Source organism: Crocuta crocuta, unplaced genomic scaffold, assembly GCF_008692635.1.
Source record: "Crocuta crocuta isolate KB4526 unplaced genomic scaffold, BGI_CrCroc_1.0 scaffold32, whole genome shotgun sequence".
Lineage (NCBI taxonomy): Eukaryota > Metazoa > Chordata > Mammalia > Carnivora > Hyaenidae > Crocuta > Crocuta crocuta.
The window spans coordinates 5692954-5698880 of NW_027529424.1; positions in this window are offsets into that span (position 1 = coordinate 5692954).

A 5927-nucleotide genomic window follows, 5' to 3' on the forward strand; every position below is an offset into this window, starting at 1 on the left:
TTTTAAGGATTAAAATTACTGATTGCACTACTCTCCTAGTTTTCTGTATTCTTTAGTTTGTGTTGGTTAGACATGATTCCCTTTATAATAGTAAAAATAAACTCAACTTTTACAACATGACAGTTAAACTCTTTTGATATGCCTTACTATTTGTGTGATTTGCATTTTACTGTTGCCTTTGTGTTGGAATCATAGGAGACGTTGAAAGGATTAGCATATATTAAATTTGTTAAACTATTAATTCTGATAGAGTTGGTCCCTCTGTACCCATCTTAAGTTATCTGATGTCGAAGAAATATAGTAGCCACTTTTCCTGTCCTGACCAGATACTATGGGAATAAAACATAGCACAGGTGTCTATCTGTGGAATTAATATTTTTGTTTTTTGAAATTGTTATTTGTTTCCCTATTTTGAGTTGTTTTATATACATGCAACAAGATCAAAGCCACTGAGAAGATGGAAATACTGGAATTTTTTCAAACTTGTTAGATTAACTGGACTTTCTCCTATTGCCCATCTCTTCAGAAAATGAGCAGAGCATATGACCAACTGATCTGAACCTATACTCATTTTTGCAACAACAACAAAAAAAAAAAGCCAAAAAAAAAAAAAAGCCACATGTAACCTCAGAACAGGATTTATAGCCTTGACTGTTCTGATAGGAGTCTTATCTTATTGTTAGATTCAAAAGACTTCTACAGAGGTTAGTTCCTTCCCCTTAGTGCTTTCCTGGAACAAGTTGTGATAGGGTCCCAACACGATTGAATGTCATTCAACATGTGGGGAAATAAGTTCTACTGACATAAATGGGTTAGAAAAAAGCTTAGGAAGGAAAGCCACCACCACAGGGTGAAAGCACCTGAGGTTAGCTAGTGAGATACGGTAATGAGATCACAAGTAACTTGTTATAGCACCTGCAGGCAATTACTTTCCATCTGATGCCAATACACATATTGTGCTTTGATCACAAACTCCACTTGCCCCCCAGACCCCTTGCTTCTTTCACACACACTAATGTGATTGTTTTCTCCATGTTCACATGTGTAAGATCTTGTTTTCTTCACGTTCACCATGAGGGTAATATCTTGTGAGCTCAATAAACAGAGATGAAACCCCTGTTTGGGGTTCTTGCCTCCTCCCAGACATTAGCCTCTCTCATATTCACCTCTGTGTCTGCTCTCTTCCTGGTCAAGAGAGAACTCCAGACTCAGTTTGCAAAACAAAGACCTATAAATGGATGAAAGGTGATACCTGAGAAAAGCACTATTTTTGAATGGGTGCAGATGGACAGATGCTACATGATGCTTCCTATCCTGCAGAGATGGTGTTAACTGGAGAGTCTGTCTAAAATAACACTTAGAGTGCTCAATATACTAATTTTATGAGAATTAGTAAGGGAATGAGTAAACCTATCAGGTGAAGAAAGGTCTAAATTTTCATTAGTATCTTACATCTGAACTGGACCTTTCCAATATACCTAGAAGAGAGGCAAAATAAAAGCCTTGTATTTCTTTGTGCATAAATGATTTCTTCCTGATCTTAAGCCCTGCTTGTACATAAATGCTTGAAGTAACTTCCTTCACTGTTCCTTTTGAAAATTCTAACTCAGCTTGATTCAAACAATGGGCATCTTTTCTGATGAGACTATTTCTCTGCAAAATCTAAAATACGGTTATTAATGAATATTGTATTAGCATCTCTCTGTAAGTTAAAGTCCTTGCATCCTTTTTGCAAAGTCTGGAAGATGGGAGGAAGTTATATATAAAAAGTGTGTGTGTGTACATGTATACACACATGTGTGTATGTATATATGTATACATATATATGTGTATGGAATAATATATGTATTTATACATACAGATGGGTAAATGTACATATTTTAAACAAAATTATACAGAATTTCATACTTTAAATATTGTACATAATACAGGGGCACCTGGGTGGCTCAGCTGGTTGAGCATCTGGCTTGGGCGCAGGTCATGATCTCACGGTTCATGGGTTCGAGTCCTGTGTTGGGCTCTGTGCTGACAGCCAGTACACAGCCTGGAGCCTGTTTCAGATTCTGTATCTCCCTCTCTCTCTGACCCTCCCCTGCTCATGCTGTCTCTCTCTCAGAAATAAAACATAAAAAATTTAAAAACACTGCACATAATATAGAGTATATGTATGATTACATTACAGAATAAAGACACATTCATACAGTAGCATAAACAAGAAGTCACCTCACTAACAAAGAAGAATCTTAACAATTAAAAGCCTATTAATGTCAAAGTATACATGCTAATTAAAGGCAGCAGTATGTTACACAGACAGCACAAGAAAATTTCAGGCAGATGTCTAAGTTCAAAAATTATATCTAAACAGCATCCTACTCTACAGGTTTAGCCCAGGGCTTTGCACAGTGAAGAAAGGCAATACAATTATGTGCTTCTAATATGTGAGAACAGACATCAGGGGCCAGGAAACCAACCCAAGGTAACCTCAGTCTAAGGGGATGAGAGGTGGTAGAAAGCATCCTTCCCAGGGAGGTACATGTGATTAGGAAACAAGAAATGCATATATATATATATATATTTTTTTTTTTTTTCCCAAGAGCAGGTGGGAGACTCTGGCTGCAACATGCAACAGGAACCTAGACAAAACATATGTATTTCTATACTGTGGAGCTGGTAGAAAGCAAGGGCACTCTTCAAGGGCTAAAGAGCAAACAAAAAAACAGCACGGGGAAGAAAAATAAACAAAATAAAAACCATGAAATACAAGAACAAAACCCAACAATATGTTGTTTGTAAGACATAAAACTAAAATATAAGGAAACATAAATTTTAAATGTAAAAGGATAGAAACAGAATATCAATCCACGATAAGTGGGTATAGCTACCTTCCTATAAAATAACCTTAAATATAAAATCCATTGTTTAAGGCAAAAAATCTTATGCCAGCCAATTTAACTATGTTAAATTTCAAGACCCTAAAGTATTCTAAAAATAGATATAGGAAAAACTTATATAAGAAGAAATGGTCAAAACCATCATCATAATCAAAGATTTCTACATCTTTGAAAAATTATCAGTAGGCTAAACAGAGAATCAAGGATGCTATAAAACATTTGACTATTATCAGTTTATTATTAGCATGACTGAGCTCATGTATCTACTTATAACCCTGTATCCAACTATACATATTTTCCCAAAGATGGATATGCTTTTATGTTTATTCTTAGAGAGAGACAGACAGAGACAGAGTGTGGGTGGGGGAGGAGCAGTGAAAGAGGGAGACAAAGAATCTGAAGCAGGCTTCAGACTCTGAGCTGTCAGCACAGGGCTCCATGCAGGGTTTGAACTGAGAAACCACAAGATAATGACCTAAACTGAAGTTGGACACTTAACTGACTGAGCCACTCAGGCACCCCAAGGTGGGTATTTTTCAATGACCATTTGCATAACACAGAATAAGTCAATAAATCTCAAAAAAAAAAAAAAATAGGCACAGATGAGAACCACAGTGCAATTAAGTTTAAAATCAATAACAAAAGTGAACACTTAAGAAACATACAGTTAAGAATTGTAGACCATGTAAATATATAACTTACTAGGACAATAAATAATTCTAAGTTTTAAAACACTTTCAATTTTAACTATAATAAAAATAAGATTAAATTTGTGAAAAAGTCAAAACAGGATTTCAAAGAATATTTAGGCCTCTTAATATCTACATGTTAAGGAATGACGGTTAAAAATGAATGAGTTATAAAGTTAGGATATCAATAAAAATACAAAGAAAGTCGAATGAGGGAAAAATGAGAACAAAATTAAAGAACATAAAACTAACCACACAAGAGCACTGATCAAGAGAGTAAAAAATTGATATTTTAAAAAGACTAATAAAATAGACAAGTCTCTGTGAGATTGCTAAGGAAAAAGGAAAAAGACCCAAATCAACAGCTTTAGGGATGAAAAAAAAAACACGAAACATAAGCCATATACAGAAATCATAAAGATTGAAGGCATTTCCAGTTTCTTCGCAAGGCATTACTAGACAATAATAACTATCTTGCTATAGACAACCTAAAGAGCCTGAAAGAATTTTTTAAAAACAATTACTAAATAGTATTCATGGTCTAACAAAACAGTGACAGATTTCCAGGCAGGAATTCAGAGATGCTAAGCGTCTCAAAAAGGTGAGCTGGGACACGGCATTTCCCAGAGTATGCCAGGCCAGGAAGAGCAGAGTAGAGTCTTGGCACCTTGTTCCTAAGGGTTTGAGGCAATGGGACAGAATCGTTGGGATCTCTGGGGCTAAGAATCACTCCAAGTCCCTTCTCTGGTGTGCTTCCTCCACCTTAGAGTACAACCAAGAGCTACGGATTTTACCCTGGGACAACGTGTCTGTCTCGGGAAGCATGCAAAGGTAAGACCTACTTGATGGATACTAGATGCTGAAGCAATCAGAAATCTTATAGTGACCTAAAAATCTATAGTTTCAATGTTCCATAGTTTATTAGTGATATCCATTTAGACTGCTTTGTTTTCACTATTACAAACAATGTACAATGAATTTCTTCATTTTGCCTGTACACTAAGATACAATTTTTCTAAATACCTCGAAGTGGAATTGTTGGATTATAGAAAGAGCAAAAAAGAGTAAGCATATTTAAAATTTAAGAATCCTCAATAGATACTAATATAGAAAATAACTAATTAAGTACATTCTCATCTATACTTGATGTTATTGAACATTTGAAATTTTAAAATATGATAGAATAAAAATTTCCTCTCATGGTTTTGATTGTAATTCCTTGATTACTTGAGAATATGCTATTGTTTATTTTTATTGGTGTAATTGTTTCTTGTCTACATATGCTATTATTTCATTTCCTGTTTGAGCATATGTTGCTACTTTTATTATTATTTTTTGTTTGTTTTCTATTTGTGCTATTCTTTTAATTTCCCATGAGCTGTCTGATCATAGTAAAATATTCCTTTGTGACTTTTAAGTTTCATGTCATATTTTATGAGTTTTCCTATCCCAAATTTGTAAATATAATTTTGTCCTTACAATTTTAATAGTTTTTGAGATATTTAAAAGAACATAAATTCATCTTTAGGATTAGATACAGTGTCTGAAAGATTTTTTTAGTATTTTGAAAAAATAATGTAAGTCCATCTTATTTTTCTAAAGCTATAGTCATGTGTGCTAACACCATCAATTCAATGATCTGCCCTATCACCATTGATTTGAAAATGGTACCTGTATCACATGCTAAATTATCACACATACACACATTGAACAATCATAGGTTGTTTTATACTATCGAGTGCACTCTGTTCCATTGGGTGAATTAATTGTTCTATTTCTGTCCTAACACCAGATTGTTTAGATAGTTTTGTAATATGATTTTTTAGAGTGTCCAAAGGAAAATCTAGTAAACATACGCAATGTCTTCAAGGCCACCATATATCCATATATATCTATGTATATAGATGTATGGATACATAGATTCCTCTTTGAAAAAACACATTATAGGTTTTGACTTTTTGTATATATCTATACACACAGATATAAATATATATATACACATAGAATATATATGTAAACAGAATACATACTTTATTACTATACTGTCTTAATTAGTTTCAAACAAATTTACATAGGCGTTTGTGCATTTCCTCCTATATTTCTTCCTCACCTTCAAGAGTGTCTTGGGCACTCTTGGTCTTTTATAATTTTTAGAATACTTTCATAAGTTTAAACGCATACATGAGTACATACACAGGAGTTCTAACTGAAATCACAGTCAATATATACAAAGTGATTTAGGAAAAACTGACATAATTTGGATTACTGAGCTTCCCAATATATGATCAATTCTCTGATGATTTAGGTCTTCTTTGATTTTTTTCAATAATGCTATTTAAGTTTCTGT